The sequence below is a fragment of the Limanda limanda genome, chromosome 18 (genome assembly GCF_963576545.1).
Source record: "Limanda limanda chromosome 18, fLimLim1.1, whole genome shotgun sequence".
Classification (NCBI taxonomy): domain Eukaryota; kingdom Metazoa; phylum Chordata; class Actinopteri; order Pleuronectiformes; family Pleuronectidae; genus Limanda; species Limanda limanda.
In genome coordinates this window covers 18,397,537-18,419,416 of record NC_083653.1, presented here as the reverse complement: position 1 = coordinate 18,419,416, position 21,880 = coordinate 18,397,537, and the positions used below count along the sequence as shown (strand labels likewise).

At 41.2% G+C, this 21,880-nt stretch overlaps 1 long non-coding RNA gene across 2 annotated transcripts; it reads right to left on the bottom strand.

The window, feature by feature from the left end:
- Positions 1–2,049: 2,049 nt before the first annotated feature.
- LOC133024524 (uncharacterized) lies at positions 2,050–20,416 on the bottom strand. 2 transcript variants are annotated; one of them, XR_009683112.1, is made up of 5 exons: positions 20,318–20,416; positions 9,362–9,481; positions 5,846–5,994; positions 5,431–5,636; positions 2,050–2,771 (listed from the first exon to the last, which is right to left on the bottom strand). It is a non-coding gene; the product is annotated as an uncharacterized LOC133024524 (long non-coding RNA). The 2 variants fall into 2 exon arrangements; XR_009683113.1 differs by having other exon boundaries at positions 9,369–9,481.
- Between the last annotated feature and the right edge of the window lie 1,464 nt (positions 20,417–21,880).

Here is a 21,880-nt window from a genome sequence, read left to right as displayed (position 1 = left end):
AAAGTTGGCAACCAGCTGGTGAACATGGTGCCGCATTTGGCCACTAGATGACTTTTTCCTTCAGAACTCATTGATCAAAACAGAGCTGAAAGGGGAATAAATATTTGACTTAAAAAAGAAAAATTGCAAGAAACACAACTCCAAACTAAAATGTGAGTAGAGTTCAAATCTCTTCCAACAGTCCATCTGAATTCAATCAACTGCACAAACATTCACATAAATTTCATGCCAGTCCCCTAAATGTAGAAGAATTCTCTGATTGAAAATGTAACCGGGGCTTTCTTAGGTCATAACCCAACCCTCCAGAAATATGTCATTGGAATCGGTTGGGTAGGTGTTTCAATCAATCAATCAATCAAGTTTTATTTGTATAGCCCACATTCACAAATCACAATTCGTCTCATAGGGCTTTAACATGGTGTGACATCCTCTGTCCTTAACCCTCAACAAGAGTAAGGAAAAACTACTAAAAACCTTTTTAACAGGTAAAAATATGTAGAAACCTCAGAGAGAGCCACATGTGAGGGATCCCTCTCCCAGGACGGACAGAAGTGCAATAGATGTCAAGTGTAAGAAAACATCATTAGGATTAAAGTTTTTAGCAGCATCGATGAGGGTAAACATTTTTCAATACTATATGTGAAGCAGTCCTGCTGCAAGTGTAACGGGGTAAATATGTTAATTGTTAAAATCCTGTTAAACTTGGAACTGCAGTCATTGTTTTTTGTGTATTTCTTTTATTTTGCCGTGTTTATTTTATTTTGAAGGGCCACAACAGGAACTTCCAGGGATTAGTGGGGATTAGCGGGAGAAAACCTCTTTTTTCCTTCAGATGCAGTTTCCACTACACCGAGTAAGTTGTGTCCCTTCTGTCTGTCAGTGTTTTAGTTAATTATGGTTAATTTAGTGTTTAATAATATGCATTTTTTTGTAACTTTTCTTTTATAGATGATTGTGTTCCATTTGTGGTTACAGGTATGTTTGTTTATAGTAGTTTAAGGCAAATCTATACGATCACGTGTCAGAGAGATGCAGTTTCCACTACACCGAATGATTGTGTTCCATTTGTGGTTACAGAGAATAAAGTTTAATTGTTCTACCAAGCCTGAGTCATGAGAGATGAGTGAAAAGAGCAGCAGTACAAGCACAGACCGTCACACAAGCATAGTCTCTGGTCAGCAGCCAGCAAGTAATCTACAAACAAACAAACAAACAAATGCAGAAAACTACTTAACTTCTACTGCAACGTTGCTCTGTCTGCCATATGTCTGCTTTTATGGCAGAGTTAATGATTCCATTTGCCTTGACTTGCTATTATCACTGTGAAATCCACTGGGACTAGTCTTTTGTGCAAGAGCGCTCTGTGGCCTGGCCTGGCGTCTGAAATACTCTGGAGTTTTGGAGCCACTGAAACGGAGAAGTTTGGAAAGGCTGCTGGCTCTGTTTTAGTTTGAAAACTCTACATGGCTACCAGTGTTGAACGCAACATGGATAATCAATTACAAGCGTTGCTGACCTTGTCGGCTTGGCTAACAAGGTTTTGCAATGATACAAGTGTTTACATCGTCTAGTGTACGTTGGTGGTCACGTGATATGCGTATTCAGGTGTGTTAGTATGGACGGGGATTAAAACTGATACAAAGCAAAAACAACCGTGTGGACAGAGATCATTTTAGTTAATAGTAGTATGGATGTAGCCTCAGTTCTATGTATCCTGTCGCTATTGTTGGAATGTCTTTAATAATCTCAGTTAAAATACGTGTTTTTAGTTGTTATGAGTCTGGCTTTTGTGTTTTATATGTTCTTCTGATCATCACAGCTGCAAGTGTTCTAAACATCAATCAATGCTGCTTTCAGCAAATTAGGAAAAGTGGTAGAAAATTAAAATCAGACCCTGGTTGATGTGGGACGGGATACCGCACAATTTTAGCAGTAACACTGTTCACTATCTAAATGAAAAATGTTAATTTAGAGCATAAAAGTTCAGTCTGTTTAGAGTTGAAAACACATAGCATGAAAAGATAAAAAGAGACAAAACAATTCCCCATGTGTCTGTGTTTCTTCTCTCTTTATTCTGCAGTCTGTGTTAAAAAAGTTATTGCGCTCTCAAGTGGTTCCAGCTCAATTTCAATTTTCTGTAACTCCTCCACCTCCTCCACCCTGTCAGTTACGGGTCGTTAGTTTGTTTTGACTTATAATCATATTCTCATCAAATTAATCAAAGTCGGTTAAATTCTATACCTCATTTTGTAATTTTGCCAGAATCAACACGTCCGACTTCTCATACATGCGCTGAAATTTCCTTGCGGTTTAACCATGTGATTTGACTTAATCATGCTCCTGCAGCTCATGGCTAAATGCAACATGACAACCTATAATGTCAGGGAACAAAAACATCCCACATTGTTTCATAATGTTGAAGTCTAACCAACTGTCATCGGATTTTTGGCTCCAGAAAGGAAATCGGGCTAAATAATATTATGTGTAACATCATCTATCATAGGAGTTGGGTGAACAGCCCATTCTAAGTAAGTTCTGGCCATTGATTGGCCCGAGAGACAGATGTGCCCCTTGAGTAAAGTGAATTCTTTGATCCCGGAGCCCGTCGGCTGACCACCGCTCACCAATAAACCAAGTCCAGACCTTTGCCACGCCTTTGATCACCTTACACCTCGTGGAGGACTACTCCACATTCCTCACCACTTTAAAGGGGCGCTCGGGGACCTGATGATCCGCTGCATTCCTTGTGCACTCCATCATGGAAGGAGCTCCTTCAAAAACACAAAAGCATTGTGTTACACACAAAGTGTCGGCTTCGGAAAAGAAGGTTAGCTTTCAGACAAATAGTGACCTGTCTGTTTCTAATGCAGCATGGAACAGGACACGGGCAAAACTGCAGTTGTCTAAACACCATTTACATGAGAAATATACTCAAAAGATGGCTGAAGAAATTGCTCTCGTTACAGCTTAATTTGATAATTTCAGTTTTATTGCACTACTCATTATTTTTATACTAGAAACGGATCAAATAACATTGTGATGTGAAAGGAGTCGCTCATGGTTACAAACCCATAGAGAATCATCCCTTCACTCATCTATGCCAATCTGGTATGCTGCTTTCAGACCTGCACTGAACTGCTGAAGTTATACGGAGGGGCCATATATGAGAAGGTAAACGTCCCAGTCAGCTGCTCTGGACATTCTCTGGAGTTTTCCTGCCAGCCCCCAAGTTAAATGTCTGGAAAATGACTGAGGACAGGTGAGAATACAACAGGAACATGTCTGGAGAATTCCCAGAAACCGAGTGGGGGTTCTGATAACATTTTATCACATTCACATCTGAATAAGGAGATAATTTATGAAAACTGTTGTAGTTTTGTGTTAGGACGATGAATTCCAGGTTTTTATTAGTTTTTTGACATTTTGGAAATGTTTAACTTCTTGGAGTTCCTGCCTGTGTGCTCTGCTTTGTCCCGTTCTCGTATCTGGTTCATATTTCCATGTGCCTCTGGCATGAAAGCAATTTTCAGACATGAACTCTAGAGTTCACCTTTATAAAGATGTCCCGAAAAATGTAGCCCAGACTTTTTCTGAAGTTTTTCCTTTTACATATGATGAACGAAGCATGAGATTGTCAGACTCATACAAAACAACAAGGAAATATCCAGAACATTCAGGAGGAGGGACATGATGTTTAAATTCCACAGTGTTTTTGTTTCTAGCGCATCAACACCAGCGTCTTTGAAAGCTCTCAAATCTCCTTGTTCCATCCAACATCTATGTCAACATCTTCTACGTATATGGTACCTCTTTTTCACAGTGAGATATTTGTTTTTTTTCTTTTTCTGTTTTGTGTCTGTTGTGTGTTGGAAACATCATCAATATTCCAACTCAGGAAAAGTTCCCTTAAATGTCTGGAGCAACTTACTCAAACATTTGCGCTCAGTGCGTGTATGAAAGCAGTGGGGGACACTGCAGTGTAAGAACTGACTCTGCCAAATTTGCTTTGGCCAACCCCTCTGCTCTTCTTCTTGTTAACCTCGACACCATTGATGTTTCTTTTTATCAGCCAACCTCTTTGTTGTATTCTGCCACGCTCGGCCAACCGTCTCAGCCCAGTTCATTCTGGATCACTTAAAGCTCCAGTCGAGACTCAGCTCCTGTGTTCCTCTATCAGAGTCCAATCGTTACACTTTTGTTAGTTATGCAGGTTTTGTGAGTTTTCAGTTTTTCTCTATAATATACGCTAATGCGACTCCGGAAATGATGTAGTCAGCAGACCAATCACAGCCCTCGCGGCCGGGTGACGCTTGCGGGGCATTGCCGTCTAGTTAGAAAAATTGTCCGACGCACGTAAGGACGTAGGAAGGGCCGTGAGGGGCCCGGAAGGGCTCATGCGTCTCCGCTCCCGTGAAAACGCAGAAGCATGCGCCGGCCTTCTAATTACAGGAAAGGCAACATTTACATGTTTTCATGTGAAAATCATCTCCTATGCTTTTCAATACTGTCCTTCAACTCGCCTTTTCAGTGACATTCCCAGCATTTTGATCCCATTGTTTGTTTAAGCTTATTGCTAATTCTCCAGTCTTCTAGCAGCATTTCCTGACCGTACTCCTGCTTCCGCCCCCCTTACTCTGCATGGAACCCGCCCTGGATCAACTCGACTTTTACTTCCATCCTTCTCCTGCTTTGTCCGGAACCAGCTCTGGACCACCTCCTTTCCCCCGAGCTGCGTCTCCCCACAACCACGACAAGATAATCACTGTTTGTTTGTTTGTTTGTTTGTTTGTTTGTAAGCAAGATTATACAAAAACAACCAAATGGATTTCCACGAAAATTGGTGGAAGGATGTGGTATGGGTGAAAGAAGCAATTAAATGTTGGTGTCAATCTGGATCAGATTGCAGATCCAGTATTTTTTTCTTTTACTTTATTTAACATTGTGAGATTATATTTATCATAATTTTCACTGTTCTTCCTGGGAATAATAAATGAATGCTGACCAAAAAATCAGGCACATTTAGGGAACTGATTTGTATGAGAAATCAGTTTTGATTGATTTAATTTAAAGGAGTATTGGGCCTTGGAGGAAGAAAGTGTTCTACTGTGTTTCATTGTAGTTACTAATTCATTCCTTCTTCCAATTACGTGCTACTGTGACGGAATATTGCGTCATATAGAAACATAACCTGAGTAGGTTGGGCCTGTAGACCACCAAGGCTAAACTGAAAGGAGACAGTCATGTTTACAGAGGCTGTCTCTGATCGGCGTCACAAGCTCCTCTAGCCCTTATTGCTGTTGCCTCGCAGTAAAGCTGAAATTGGACATGTTTCAATGCCCCTTGGTTTTTTAACATGTGTACAATGCATTTCAGTGAGTCCAAGAGTGATACTGAAGCATTGGACATCTCGTCACTTGCCAGTGCCATTACCTCTTTGAAAAACGGTTGGTTACCCAGTGAATCCTGGGATAGGTTGTTCTGGGAGGGATCCACCCATTTGAGCCTTCGTTTCTTGGAGATGGACGGACACATTTGTCGGCTGCATTTGTGGGAGCGTCAAGTCGCTCCACTGGGACACGATTGGTCTTCAAATGCGACCTTGGAAGGATGCAGCCCCTGAATTGCAGCCCCTGAATCTGCTCCCATGTGACCAAAGCCGAAAGAGAGAACATTGAAGGTTTGAATAAGTAAGAGACGACAAGACTGTGTATACTTGAAGCTTTACAACGAACAATAAAGTCAACATTTAATATGAGCAGTGAGAATACCTTTAAAAAACATGACCCCACTTTGACTTTCTCAGTAAAAGTCCCTGGTGTGTGTCTCTCAACATCTCAGATCTTACCCTCACAGGTCCCACAGGTCCCGTCCCGGCGTTCCCTCAGCGGTATCGTTTAAAAGCAGGAAGGATGGAGGCATTCTTCCACTCAGGGTCTCCTGCTCTTTCGGTCCCTGGCCTCTTTCCGAAGCCGCTCTAAATCACAGCGGCAGGACCTGCAGGGGGCATAGGGGAACATAAAACTCGCAGCTCTGACATGCATGAAAGACTGTGACAGTGCTGCTCGGTGCAGGGGGGGGGCTGCTGGGAGCTGAGGCGGTACAGACACAGATGAATAAATGGATGAAGGATGGATGGGTGGATACCCTGAACTAATGTACACCCCCTCTGAGTCGGACACGTGCAGGGAGCCCGTCGTCCTCTCAAACAATCCCTCGGCGATATTTCTAGAGTTTCAGTAAAGCTATATGACATCTTAAGGCCTGGAAAGTTCAAGTAATTGTTTCAAAGTTGAAAGCTGTTAAACAGATGGAGCGTGGTTGGTGTTTGCAGATGTTTGTTTTTTTTAACGTAATAACAATCCAGAACAATTATGTTTGATGTGATAAACCAACAAGCTCCAAAACGTTTTTAAATAATATGATTGATGATTTTCCGAGAATCATCTGAATTGTGGTGATAAGCCTTCACATCTGGAGCGCAAGAAAAACTGTGAGAGTTATTGGCAAATGCTGTTTGTCCCACGTCTGGTTTGAATCACCTCCGAGAACACACCACGGCCTCTTCCTCCAGTTATGATAAGCGAGTCTTATCATAACTGCCTCACCGCTTTTGTTTTTAAAGGCTGATAATTGCATTTGCACTTGTTGCTTCCTTTCAACAGGTAGTTAAATGTTTCAAGGGCAGAATGGGGAATCAGTTAGGACAGAAGCAACACTTTGGATAGGACTAGGTGCGTAGTGTGCGTGTGTGTGTCTGTGTCTGTGTGTGCATGTGTGTGCATGTGTGTGTGTGGATTAAGCAAAGACACCTGGTGTAATGTGAAAGGTGTAAAAGTGTGCAGACATGAAACACCACTGACAGTTTTAGATGGTTTGCTTCTAACCTAAAAGCAGCAGCAGAACAGATGATTTGAACAAGGTGAGAACATATTGCAACAGTAAGTGACCTAAATCAGCAATTATAAAGAATAAGAAGTTAAAATAAAATTGTGACCTACACAGTGCTGTTTTTACACATATGGAGTGTATCATATCTTTTTTTCCATTTTGCTCAGGTGGTCTCTTGTTGGACACTAGTTCACTTGAAAAGTGTCAAAAATGTCCATGAAATGTGGTGCAGATGCTCCAGATGATGTATTGTGCACATTAGACATGAGTGATTCCTTGACTTCCATCTAGTGGCACCAAAAGGTCAAACTCTAAATCTATTTAATTTAATTTACCTTTAGTTTGTGACCCACATGCTGCATAACAAAGAACTTATCATGGAAAGGTATGACATTATAATTCACATAGGCCAGTATCTTCGTCACCTTTCAGTGCTTTTAGACTTCGATGTTAGCCTAAAGCACAAATCTGTCTTCCCATTAAGTAGAATTTAGGGAATAATAATGTAAGAGAATTTGAAACTGGGCCTTGATCATATGTTCCATCCTGTGAAACTCCCAAAATAAAAAAAATAATTAGGTCAGAAAAAGGCTCATACTGTACAGTGAATATCCAGCTTAAGGGATAATTCATAAATCAGAACATTTGGACCACGGTGTGATTGTTGGATGTAAAACACATGAATTATGTTCTGAACAAATTGTTACACGTGTGGCAGAAATCCCCCTCAAGTACATAAGTACATTAACAGTGTGCTATGGAGAACACTAATTTCTTTTACGGTAAATTATTTACACATAAACTCATCATCATTTGATTTTTAAAATGTGTTTTTTCACTGGTTAATCTAATGCTAGAGATTAACCTGTCATCCAGTCTGGCTTCAGGTATAGACTGTATCTCCAGCTGTGTTCTCACATGGGCTCATTGGGACATTGTCTGGATACATTTTGGAGAAAGTTCGGAGGCTTTCACTCCGACATTTATGTTCTTACACACAGCACCTCTGGCGAATGTCAGGAGATTATCCTGAGGTAGATGCCTCAAAGCAGCTTTAGTGAAGCCTAAAATGGACCAAATGGCCTTCATTCAACAGTATAGAGAGATAAATGAATCATGTTAAAACAAAAAAAGTACAACATGTAACAAAGGTCACCAGCTACAACCGAACCACAGATGCTGATGTAATATGTGATGAACTTTAACCATTAGGTGAAAAATAACCCTTCAGTAACATCACGGGCCGCTACAGACAATGCTTCTGTTCTTAGACTCTGAAAAAGTGACTTATTGGAGATTCAATGTTTTCCTCTCACAGCGACCATAACTATCAAGTGACCACTGTCCGAAAAACAGGAATGGGGCTGTTTTTCAAACTGTCACCACGGCAGCTCAGAGGAAGTGAGGAAGGATTATACAGCTCTATAGGGAGTTTGTTCACTGGGGGACGACAGTGTGAAATTCGTTGGCGCGTGTGTGTGTGTGTGTGACATGTGCATTAAAGTGTGCTGTACCTTGTCTGTCAGGTCCGTTACGATCTGCGAGCTATGCTTTATGTGTACGTGTGTGTGTGCACGAGCAGAAAATTAACTTCTGTCTCTCTCCATTTGTCCTTTGGCCTAAACGTACGTGACAGCCCATCAGTGTAGCTGCTGACCTACACAGCCAAACAGCCAACAGCCTCTAGCTTGTTATTCCCGACCAGCAGGATTCCTTTTCTCAGCGCAGCGGGCAGCAGCAGCTCCTGACGCTGCAGTCACACACTTTAATGGTCAAACTGTGCTGGAGGCCTGAGATTAAGAGGTTGAGCCTCTGTCGCTCCAAATTTTAAAGTTCACTTCTCACAGGATTTGTGTGACACTGATTACCTTTACATGGACCAATAATGTGACTATTGACCTTATTCTGAAAAAGACATTATTTTGTTTATGGTGTTTACATAATATAATATCAGAATCAGAATCAGAAGGTATTTATTGCCAAGTAGGTTTACACTTACCTGGAATTTGCTCTGGTTATTTGTGCATACAATGAACATAGAAACATAAAAACACAATAAATACAACCCACATAAGAAAAACAATAAAAAACAATATATATTTACTCACTATTTACTTCTTATTTACTCACTTTTTCTAATATTTATACAAAGTAACATTTATTTAGACATAAACAAATCTATATAAAAATATGTCAGTTTCAAATTGCAATATGCAACGTAATGCAGTATAATATAATATAATATAATATGTGTTAATTTAACACATATTCAATTCATATTGCTGTTTACATTTTACAGAGCCTAGCCCGATCATGACACGTCAACATTACATCCACTGCATCACATGTCCAAAGTTCCTGCCAGAATTTTGAAACCCCAGCCTGTTGTTTTTTGAAAATGTAATTTCCCCCTCCACAGACTACCACACAATTCTCCCTAAACTCATCTCCATCTGTTTACTTCAGCCATCACCTGATACCTCTGTCCCCCTCCACGTCTTCCTGTGTACGATCCCCACACAAGTGAGTGAAACCGGTCATGGCGGCCCAGGGTTTGGACGGAGTCCGAGGCTCATCTCCAGCGAGCGATCCCCTGAAGAGGACACAATGACAAACAGTCTGACAGTAGCTCTGCAGACAGGTGTTAAACATTACAGTTTGTAAATGAGCCCCTTCAGTGTTATGACAGGGTCAGACTGTAGGATGAGAGACGCTGCACTGGAGTGAAATTGCCCACAGCTGTAGCATCAGAGACAGAGAGTTATGAAGACAAAACGTAGACAAAACAGACAGTGACTCAAAAAAAAGAAAAGAAAGAGACAATTTGCCTGCTGTATAATGTGACAATTCCAATATCCACAGATTTGCAATTTTATAAATTGGAAAAATCATGTTATTATTATTTATTTTTATTTTTTCTCAACACATTAACTGTGATTATGCCTGCAATTGAAATGTGATACATACTACGCTGCTCTTCTAAGTGACTTTATCATGTTCAGCAAAAAAAAGAATTAAAAAAAAAAATAAAGAAAAGAAAAAAGCCCATCATGAGGTGTCCCCTGTCACGGCTGGGATGCTGTTGCCATGTCTGTAGACAGGACTACTTCCAATAAATACAACCACACATCACCAGAGGAGGTTATGAGTGACTCAGTTAGTGACTCTCCTGTGGAAGGAGATACAAGAAGCCAACTGCTGCCAAACAGGAACTGCAGAGAAATGGGCACGTTAACAAGAACTGACATTTAAGCTATTCTTATCTGCTCTAGTCAAAATTATTTTACAGCAATGGATCTCATCAAATTTTTATACTTCAATATCTTCCTGAGATTCATCAAGGGTTTAATGGAGTATAATGATGTTCATTGTTTAAAAAGCTAAAATAATTGTCATACACATATGCTGTAGTCTCATCTAATACCAGTCACTTAGGCAGATTAAATACTTTTTGGACCTACAGTATATTATGTTGCAGCTCTGTGAATTAAGTTAGATACCATACTATACTAGCACGAAATGACAAGAATGAAATTTACTAGACACATGCATTGAGTCCATGGAATTTATTCATCTAGCTTTATTTTGTCCAAGAAGACGAGCATATTTACTGTGTGTGGGTTAACGTTGGAGCGCAGCGGGATGACAGTGTTCCCTGCTGTGCTCCAGAGGGATTCGTGGGCCAGTCTGGACGATAATGGTTTTATGAGTAACCTGCATTTGCCACAACTGTGGAGGAAATCTTGCAAAAACCCTACACTCGTGTTATGGCTCCGCTGAGCTCCAATAATTACCACACAGGGAGTCCTAGATCTCCATCTTTCTCAGCTCAGCTGCCTGTCTGTTCCGCCAGTGGACTTTATAATTGACCTCCTGTGTTGCAGGCTGTCCTCTGCAGTCTATCACCTTAATAAAACATTTCTGTCCGGTAACAGAAAAGGGAGAGTTATTTTCCAAGATACTGAAAGGCAAAGGAATGAGATTTCTAAATACCATGTTGTACCATAATATCCTAATGCTTCCCAAGCCCTAATTCTTCTCTGCTGTACCTGCCCTGCACTAGACAGAAAACAGACACAAATATTACTATTTGACTTCTTCCCGGAGTACTTGTGTTTTATCGCTGGATCTCTGCCTTGGTTCATGATCATTATGGACCATAGATTGTGATGGTGGATCATGGATCGAGATTGTGTTGGCAGCTGATCATGGATCATGATGTTGGATCCCGATAGTGGTGGTGGATCAGAATGATGGATTGTGCATCGAAGTGACAACTGATCGTGGACTATGATTACAACAAGACTGCTTGATGTACAATATGCCTCCTCACGTATTCTACCATTACTGACAATAACTCCTCAATTAATTTGTCATTGCTGCTCCCTTCATCCCTGTCAGACATATTCTTGTGTATAAATACATTGACACACCTTTCCATTGAGTTTTTTTTAAATTTGTGCAAAAAAAGGGTTTTCTGTATCAATATTACTATTTCAATAAAATAAATAATAAAATGCAAAAGTACAATGGAAACCACTAAACATAATATTACATAAATCGTAATACAGACTTGATGTCAGTGTCAGTTTACAGTTGTTCTGCCCTCAGTGGCCAAAAAGCCATTATATGATTATGTAATGGCACTGAAGTCAGGGTGAAGTTAAGTTTATCACTGACTAAGATCACAGAAAATTGTTGGAATGATCTAATCCTACAGGTTTAAACATTCTCTCAGAAGAACAATTCAGTAATTTGACCAAAAGAAAACTTTACTCGTTGTTTCTTGAACTTTCAGCTGCATCTCACAGTCTTTATTGGCAGATAAGGTTTGCTGCCTCCTCATTAGAGTTACATTACTATTTTCAGCAGTTGTATTTGAGAGCACTAGCGGACTCTGTGATTGCACTCAACTTATCTCAGCATTTAATACAATGTAAAGGCTGATTCATGCTTCTGCGTCGAAGCCTCGCCGTAGGTACGCATGTAGCCTATGAATGTAGCCGAGCATTCATAGTTGTGCGTAGGTGTGTGTGAATCGTGCTGCAATTACACCGCCAAAACCCTAGTGGCAGTAGAGTTTCTATGCTGGTGTTAAGGGTCTTCCAGTTTCTGGCCCGCTTATTTACTAATTCTCTGGCATATCTTTTTAGAGCAATTACGTTTTCTCAAAGAACTGCAATGAAGAAAAGAAAGACTTCGTCCATGTTTGACCCTTGAACTCAATAAAAAAATGGCTGCGAGTCTGCCAGAGATGTGATGCTACCAAGCGGACTAATCACAGCTCTTGCGGCCTATGTCGCCTCGACAGGTAGTCACATTTTTGTTCAAGCGTAGAGCTCTGCGTAGGGTACACGTCTATGCATAGGCTGCGGCGTGGCTTCGACGCAGAAGCATGAATTGAAAGTACTCAGGAGGAGAGCTGAATGCTGTAGACCGCACCACTTTTTATGACCCCACATTATTTTCAGAATCAACAGTGGTGGCAGGAGCTAATAATGATCATGCACCGATTAAATTCCTCTGCAAACCTTCTCACTGTGGGTCAGGAGCAATTAATTGCGGTCCAAGTTAAAGTAAACAAGTTAGGGGGATCGCCTCAGCTCCCCAGACACTCGGTGGTTGGCTTCTGGGCCTCCTGAATCATAATAGTGTCTGTCACTCACACTATATATGCAAAATCCCAATTGATTGAGGCCTGCCTACAGAATTGTGTGTTGGACAACCTGCTCATACAGCATCAACACATAATTTTTTTTTAATTCCTCTTTAGTGATAAGTTGCACAAAGATGTTTTCAAAATGTTTGGCATACACAATCTACCAAATTCATATAGACCTATGCTCACACACCAACACACAAACACACACACACACACTCACACTCCATCGCTGGGACCTTGGCAGACATTCATTAGGCTGCCGCCTGTGAAAAGAAAGATTCCCTGAGTGGAGGGTGAAACTAAGAAATAAGGTAATGTCGGAAGAATGTTTTACCATAACACTGGGCCTGTGGAGGGAGGGGATGACTCAGTGTGTATATTTCCCACAATCCACTGAAGCATAAAGATAAGTGAAGAGCTCGACAGCGACAGACAAATTAGGGCATAGACATTCAAGTTAATTACTTTGCATTGATGAACTATTTTAAGTGAAAAGGTTTTAAATCACGATTTAAAGTCGATTTTATCTTTTGCTTGAACCCCATCAGACAAACTTATTTGAAATGCACCCGGTGTTTGATCTAGAGGGGGGATGTTACGGCATGAAGCATCAGAACAGTCTTTGATAAGTCCATCCACTCTGCCTGCCAGTTCTCAAGAGATAAAAAGAAAATCTTGTTCATAGATCAGTGAACCGAGCCTATCTCCGGCTTGTTGCTGAGGTCAAGGTGGTTGTCATTCCCACAAAGCTCGCACACACAACTCTCTGCACTGGACCAACTTCCTGGCACACTGATTAAAGGAAAATGCTGGTAGTATCAAGGCCTGGTCGACCAAGTATGTGAAACATGGCAAAACTCAAACCCAAGTTTGTATCCTTGACCACGGGTGTTCCAACAGAAAAGGCAAAGCAGGCAATTGCATCGGGCAAGACCAGCACGGGTCCATTTATGCAAAATGTGTTTCCTTAGCCACGACGTGCCTAGCATACAGTTATCTGAAGCTAATACATTGTTGCACCTTTTACTAGCAGCAAAGTCACCGAGAACATGTTCTAAGCTAGTTCATTTTTGGCATTGTTACAGTTACTCGAGCGAGGTGAAGGGATCAAAGCTGATTCTCTAGACTTTCACAATAAAACAAACACTTGCGGTTGACTGGGCTTCACATAAGCTGATTTATATATAAAAAAATATTATAACGATTTTATTTCTGATTTCTCCAGACAAAAATAATATTTTAGCTATCAACCATTGCCTGCTTGTGTTTATTTAATTTTAACCCATGCCTCTGAATTTTATATAATATATTCTTACCCGTTAACACAACTTCTTTGTAGGTTACCTGACATGGTACAGGACTCTAGCCTGTGGCCTTGAGCTGAGAAGAGCCCACCCCCAAGAACGACTTATTACATATGTCCACAGAAACAACAATTTTGTGATAAACCCTTTAAATTCTATGATCTGGCAGGAACAGGAGACGGTAACAACACCATGTTTGGGAACTCCCAGGTGAGACCTCATGCCATCTTTCTGCCAAAACATTTTTTATTTTAAAAACTACTTTTATTACCCAGGATGGACTTTGTATTTAATTTTGATAATAATAGAAAAACAGTCCCTTGAAATTATCCAGTCGCTGACTACTGACACAGTGATGACCTGAGGAAACAGATTGCCGGAGAGAGTCAGCCCAACATCTCCTCTGACCTTTCTGGCCTATGCCCACATCTGGACTGATTCCAGCTGTTATCCATCAGTGTTGGCTGAGGACCAGAACGATTTTTGTGTGGCCAGAGTTGGTCTAAATGTGGAAGGGGCATCTGAAGACCTTTTCAGACATGAGCTGAAAACTCTGTCTGAAAACCCAAATTTCAAGCAACATATCCTCTGCATTATTCAGGTGAGAGGTGAAGCAGCCGGGTGCAGTAGGCAGAGGCTGAATCTAACATATATATTATAGTATACAGTTCTTATAGAGCCTTTAAGGGGCTTCTCACTCAACAGTGGTTCAGTAATGAGCAGTGAAAACCCAACGTATAAATAACTCAACAGCAAACCCACAGAAAGTTTTTTTTTTTTTTTTACACTATTCTCTAATAACATCATTTTTCACCGTCAGGATGTACAGGAGTAGCAGTTACACCTTTGCTTTTCTTAAAAATGAAAAGTGGTCAAGCTTTAAACACTGGTGTGTTGTTCTCACACACTGGCCCTTTAGAATCCAAAGCTGAAAATGCTGCGTTGAAGGCCCTGTTCATTCAGTACTATTCATTTTTTTCCTTCCCATGAAATATCAGCTTGAGGTTTCTCTCCATCCTGTTGGCTGCTGCTCTCTGTATGCTGTCAGAGCTGTGGGCGTCGAGCATGGTGGACCAATGTATGAATGCTGGGCTTTGTATGCTGGCATGTGTGGGCTGCGATCACCTCTAGTGTTACCATTTAGGTGGAGACATAAGAGGGAAAAACAGTTGTCTACTACTTCTATATTAAAGGTTTATTTTTAATAGGGAAATCCAGACTGGGGCTTGTGAATTTTAAAAGAGAAACTGGTCTTACTGAGCTCGACACATCAAAGAACAGGGAGGAGCTGGGGAAAGTTCTAGCTTAAATAAAAAATAAGTGCAGCACAAGCAACAGCAGAAACTAGCGACGTGCCAGCCAAAGCCTTGGGCCTCTCACTTTCAGGAAAAATGTGCAGGAAGGAAGGTAGAGGAGGAGGTTGGGGGAACACAGAAGGTTCTCACTGGAAGGTCTGCGAGCACCAACAACCAACTTTGTATCTGTTTCAGCTAAACAACCCACCTGGGCCGGTTTTAAGTGAGGGCGAAGTCCCGCGTGCCTCACAAGATCCGCACACATCAGCCGGGACAAAGAGCGCCTTTTAGAAAACACAAAATTCCAAGGAGCGGGAATCCAAAGCGAAACAGAGGCAGTGTGGTGTTTGCTTTGGATGGAGTTTCACTGTTTTGCCGCCGCCCGGGAGCTCAACCTGCTGCTGAAGGCGACGGGTGGTGTAGGTGGTGGTTTATAGGATGGTCGACTCCCACAAACACAAACATGCATGCACAGAAAGAACCAACACGTTTCACCTTATTTTCTCCTCAGTTTTTCATTCTTTCACTCACACACATACTGCATACACACTCACGCATAAAGGACGGCTTTCTTCACTGTGGTCTTTTGCTTTTTTAACTCTTACTCTCATTAAAGCTCTTGCTGCTGCTGCTGCACACTGGCTCTGTGGGACACAAGGAATCAGTTGAGCGGTCAGGTTGGTCCCATGTGCAGTCGAGCATAAACCTGACCCCAGAAGACCCTAAATTCTCCAGGTTGGACATTCCCTTCTAGGGAGTTTGAGAGCAATGCCAGGGGCTGGGGTTTCACCTCAGTAATCAATTTTGACATTTTTAAAGGGGATTATGCCAGAATAATTTACTTACTCTTTGGTGTTTTGACACAGTGAGTCTTGGATATCATATGCTATTTTCTTGGATATCTTTGTTCTTTTCCTATTTTCTTTTTCTCTCTCTTTTTTGCCGCCATCGTAGCCATAACAACGATTACTATCCCTCAAATTACCCCTGTTTCTGTTAGACTCATTATACTGTATGACTTCCCACGAATTTGGAAGTAATATTGTGAATTTGTCATGAACTGAATCTACTGTAGGTACTGTCGGTTTGTCTGAATCAAAAAGCCATAAAGGAGCCACAATTTAAAGGGGGGCATTTATAGATCCAACTTCCATGCACAGTTCCTGATTCAATTAGGTGCAAATTTAAGTCATTACTTGTTTACAGTTCTATAGCTTTGAGCAAAGCCTTACATCATTAAAAATATTTTGATAATTGTTCCTTATTCAAGCATATTGTGTTTTAAAAAAGCTCAGAAAATAAACAATCCACAACAAATGTTGCAATCATATGTATATATATATATATATATATATATATCATATATTCGTATGACACATTTGTCATATTTATTGTTAGAATTGTTGGTCCCCTGGCCCCACTCTTAGACCTGCCCCTGAGGCAGCAGTGTTAAGCTGGTGCCAAAGAGCAGAATAAACTCAGAATAAAATGTCACAGATTTTATTGATGGTTAAAACTATAACCAAAATATTGTTTTTTATCCCTTGCAGTAAACCCAATCACCCCTGACCTCAGCAAAGCTTCTTTGCTCAGGGACACTTCTGCAAGACAGATGTTCATCATCTGGTTGAGGAACGAGCTTTCAGTTTGTCCCACCTCCCTCTTGTGTCAGGCACCAATAGTTAAATGCAAAACTGGGAAGCAGTGGATGGCAAGTCATATTTGTTTTCGTTTGTTCATCACCCGAACATTTGACCTTTCCATCTCCATTCATCTGCACAAAGCACAAATAAACACTCTTTGGTAAGTAGTGCGCAGTGCAAATGTCAGAACACGCTGCTATTCAGCCAAGATCTCACAGTTATTCTGAGGTCAGAATAATGTTTTCCCAGGAGAACCAGCCTCACATTGAAAGTTCAAATCTGGGGCTGATGCACTCAAAATGCACCAAAATGGTAAAAGTAAGCACAGTAATTAAAAAAGTGCTCCGTTTTAAACAAGAGCGAGGCTCAGGTCTTTTTTCCCAAGGGAGAGCAACACAACAACAAAGCAACCACCGCAAGATGTGTGCAATTGCTGTGGACACATGGTAAACATTACGTAGCGAGTGGAACACTTATAAATGGAGGAAAATGTGCAAATCTATAGTTTTATATCACTTATTTTAACCATGTGTGTGTGTTATGGCGCTGAACTTCTGGTTTGAATTCAGGTTTGTAACCTTGCAGATGGGCACCGGACAGATGGACCATCACTCTTCTCCTCTCTTCCTTCCTTTCAGTCTGTCTCTCTCTGTTCGTTTCTCACGTGCAAATACCTCCCGTTCTGGCATATCCTGCAGATAGTGTGAGAAAATGACTTTTACGGCCCGGTTGCAGAGCGCCCCGAATTTAAACAAAACCTGTTAAGGTTATTTTACTCAATATAAATGTGGTTTTGGTGAAGTTAAAGCTTGGTAGTGGTTTCTACAGGACTGTGTCTGCTCCAGATGTGCAGAACTCAAGAAGGTATAGTGTATCTTGTATATATATATGTGTGATTGTGTGTGTGGCAAAGGCCCTGGTGCTTAAAGTGCTGTGGTTTCTAATTCATTCTACCTCACATCACCATAAACATCCTGCTGAAACTCCCTCGTGGTTTGTTTATGAGCTCAGCCTCTTTAAACAAAGCCCACACAGGAGGTCGGTTTCATCTTGTATGACGACAGGAGAATCACACTCACATCATTCACACAGGGAACCACTGGCTGCTATTAAGTAGCTTACAAAGAAACACAACACATAAGCAATTACATAAAACGGGAGACTGGAATATAAAATGCAACATTAGTGTTTGCAATGATGCACTTATGAATAAATTGGTAGCTCACACCCTGCATCTACTATCCCCTCACACTGCATAATGTCCCTAATAATCCTCTGCCTTCCGTCATACTAGGACAATACAAGACAATTTGTATGATCTATGAAGCTGTGTAATGCACATTGAAGGTCTACGTTACAATGATCGAAAATACAGTTCAGCTTACTAAGTTTCAGAGACTGATCCGGTCCAATTTATCTTCATCTCTGTGAGGGATGGTACCATCATCCTCACACGAGCTGTGCCAATGCAGGGCTTCTTGGACAAACATCCGTGACGATAAGCACTGGGGTAATGACTATAATGACGGAGAAATTGTTTCCCCCTGGCCCCACCCAGCACCACAGCTTCAACGGAGCCGAGGAGATAGAAAGGGCCAAGACCCCGGGCTGGGTATTTGTTTCCACATGTAATAGCGATGAGACATTATGTTGAGAAAATAAACAGCAGCGTGCCTGTGTTAGTGTTAAAGGGATCAGATTTGACAAATCTAGTAAGTGATGGTACAACATGGACTCCTTTGTTGAATTAGGTAGGTTGTAAAAATAATTTGTATGTGGTTGAATGCGGCTCTCCAATTATTTTTGTATGATAATAAGATGACGATGGGTCATCTGAAAGGCAGGACTTGACATCACAGATTTAGAGAGAACTAGAATGCCACTCAGCAGAGAGCTAACCTCCGGCAAGGCCCAACAGTCCGCTTGTGAAATTACATTTAAATTCACTGGATCTGGATGTTTTTATTTGCCCACCCATCCACAAAAGGCCATCGGTTAAGTAGTTTTTGTGTAATCTAACAACCAATCTCCTTGGTGGAGGCAATAATTACTCTACTGTACCCCCTCAGCTTTACAGAGCCCCTTAGCATCATTTCAGCTTATTAGTTTCATTTTATTGCCAACAACTTTACTGTTCGGTTTCACTGTTCTCACTGGTGCTATTTTCATTTGCCTTCAGAGAAAAATGTCTGATAAACCCTCCATACACTAACTTCACCACCATCAATGAGCTCACAGAGTTAGCAATTAGCTGGTGAGCATAATTACAAGTAACTGTAATTGCAAGTAGCTCATTGGGAAAACATGTTGGCCCCCAAGTTGCAATTCCAAGTCGTAGATATTTGAAATTCATGAGAGATTATGTCTTACTTTTGATGAAAAGAACAAAGGTGGCATAAAAGCTGTCGCAAAACGGTTGCAAAGCTACAATCAGTTGCATTTAACTGATATCTGAACACAAAGTTTAGTTAATTCAACAGCTTATCTCCTTATATCTTGTTTCACTTGTTTCAACATAGCAGAACTAGCTCATTTAATTTGTGGTAACCTTGGTTTCTAAGGGCGCTTTTATGCCCACGCAATTTGGTCCGGACCTTTTCAGGTTAGACCAAACCAAAACAACAGGTGTGAATGGTGCCCCGGACCATGGACCAAATTTTTGTCCGAGCAAAAAAAGTTTGTCTCACGTTCCGAATCAAACTGACCCATGGAGTGAAAACACTTTTGTGGATGGTTCAGACTTTCTGAACAATTGCAGAATGTTGAAACGGAAGAACCAATGAAAAAGAAGGATTGCAGGATTGCAAGTAGTCTTTGGCTCACACCAAATCGCCTCAGACAACATAATGTTTGAACATATATTGATTTGGTGCATTCAAACTCGTGTTGAGCTTTGCCTGTGTCGTGATGCCATTAAGATATAACATTAGCAACGAATCTGTTTATTAATTTTGTCCATTCAAAGAAAAACAATATACCACTGAATTGACAACACACCCACATCAGACACAAGGTCTACAAAACCAATGTCCACTATATCTAGACGCAACTCACATATGTGATGATGACAGGACGTACATATGTCATACAAGATTCCTTAGACGGCTCTGTAAAGCGTAATGTGAAAGCAAAAATAACCAGATCAAATGTAAACAATGTAAAAAAAGGCATGAGGTTGCTCTATGTGTGAAAAGTCAACTGTTTGCTCGCATGTTATTCACATCAACATATTAACTTTGTGTTTAAAGCTTGTCGCACTGCCCCCAAGTGGCTGAACGGACCAATAAATCGTCATTTTTTGTGTCATGTGGTCTCGCACCACTTATAGGAAAAGTCCCAAATAGCTAAGTTGAAAGAACAGTGGTTGCTGTGGTTAGCAGTTAGCATTTGTTTTATTGCTAAGTGCTACTAGGAAAACCTCAGCTGACCACTACAGCTGATTTTAAAAGGGTTAAAGAAACGAAACATTGCATTTATCATCATAATAGATCTATGATACCTTGAACATGGCCCAAGAACACTTACGGATTATAATGTGGTTGATATAAATAAGGCTTCCATTATCCTCCATGTCTCACAACCTAGGTTGTGTTCATGTGAATCCGTGGAGCCCCAGAGTTCAAGCTTCCCATAACAGAGGTTTATGAACTAGTGTTCTGAGAGGCAGGGTAACAGCAGGATTAAACGTATTTACTTTACCTTTTTGGGAATGTGGACATGCCGTGGCTAATGATTTACTACGAAACCGAAGCTTTTGACTCATGATACTGATGATTACCACAAAAAGCACCTTCTCAGTCATAACAGACTCACCATACAGTCACATTTTTTTTTTTAAATCTTGTTATTTTGACGAGAAGCAGCCTTTAAACATAAGGTGGCTTTTGTGTGAGGACTGAGTCAAGATATGATTCATAATCAGTGGCTCCTGCGGTGTGTTTAAATTCTGGAAAAGCATGAGGGTACTTTGTGTGTAAGGAACTTGAGTTTGGTCAGGACCACTGCATGTTTGCTGCACACACAACCTACAGTGTGAAGTACGAATGCATCCTTTCTTGGAAGTACTTGCGGTCTGGACACCTAGTGCCTCAAAATAAAGAAAAATCAGTCAGTCAGTCAATCCAGGGCTTGGCGGAAGCCGACAGAAATAAACTTAAAAGACACCTCCCCCGAGGCTCCGGCCTTTTTAGTGCAGCGGAGCACAAGAGCACAACACACCAGCGGAGGCATTTTAAAGGTTCCTCCAAAGTGCGAAATAACAACTGGGGGTCTCCCATAATAGTTAAAGCAAACAAAAGACCCTGACCTGCACAAATGTGAAATGCAGGCCAAGTCTTGAAGAATGTCAACATGGCAGCCCACAAAGACACACACACACAGAGTCGAGATAAAGCCACGGAGGAAGCGGTGGGAGTAGATATAAAAGAAACTGGGCACAATAGGAACAATAGAAAGCCACAGAATTGAAGTTGTTCAAAGTAAACAAGATTCAGACTTGTACACTAACTGTTTAGAGGTCTGGCACCCTTATCAACACATACTGTATGTCACTGCAACAGAAAGCCTTGTTGTTTGTTTGGTTGTGTACGGCCTAATCCTGCCTATTTATAATGGCAGAGATACAGTGGTCCACCCACAGGAATGTTAATCTTCCAAAGAGCTTTGGTCAAGAGTCCGGTGGCCCCGCCAGCGAACGCCACACAGTTGACAGGGTCGATCCAAGCACATCCCGAGTGCAAGCTGGCTCTTTGAGGAAGATGCAATTAATCTAAAGCCACAGGAAAAGGAAAGAAATACAATCCTGTCGCATTTTTTAGAGATAGCCTCATAGTGCGACCACATAAACCGAAAAAGAGCGCCAGAGATTCCAGTGAAATGAGCTGAACTGCGAGGAAGGAAAGCAGAAAAGACCCATCAGCAAGTTTCTCCCTGTAGCATCGGCAGGAGTAAGTCAAGTTAACTGTACATAAAGTAAGAGAAATAGCTGTCAAATAGTGTAGAGGTCCCTCCGGACACTTTATAATGGTTGAGGGACCAGAGGAGGGTCTCACTGTGTGGGCCCTGAGTGACATGAAGTGAACGAGCAGC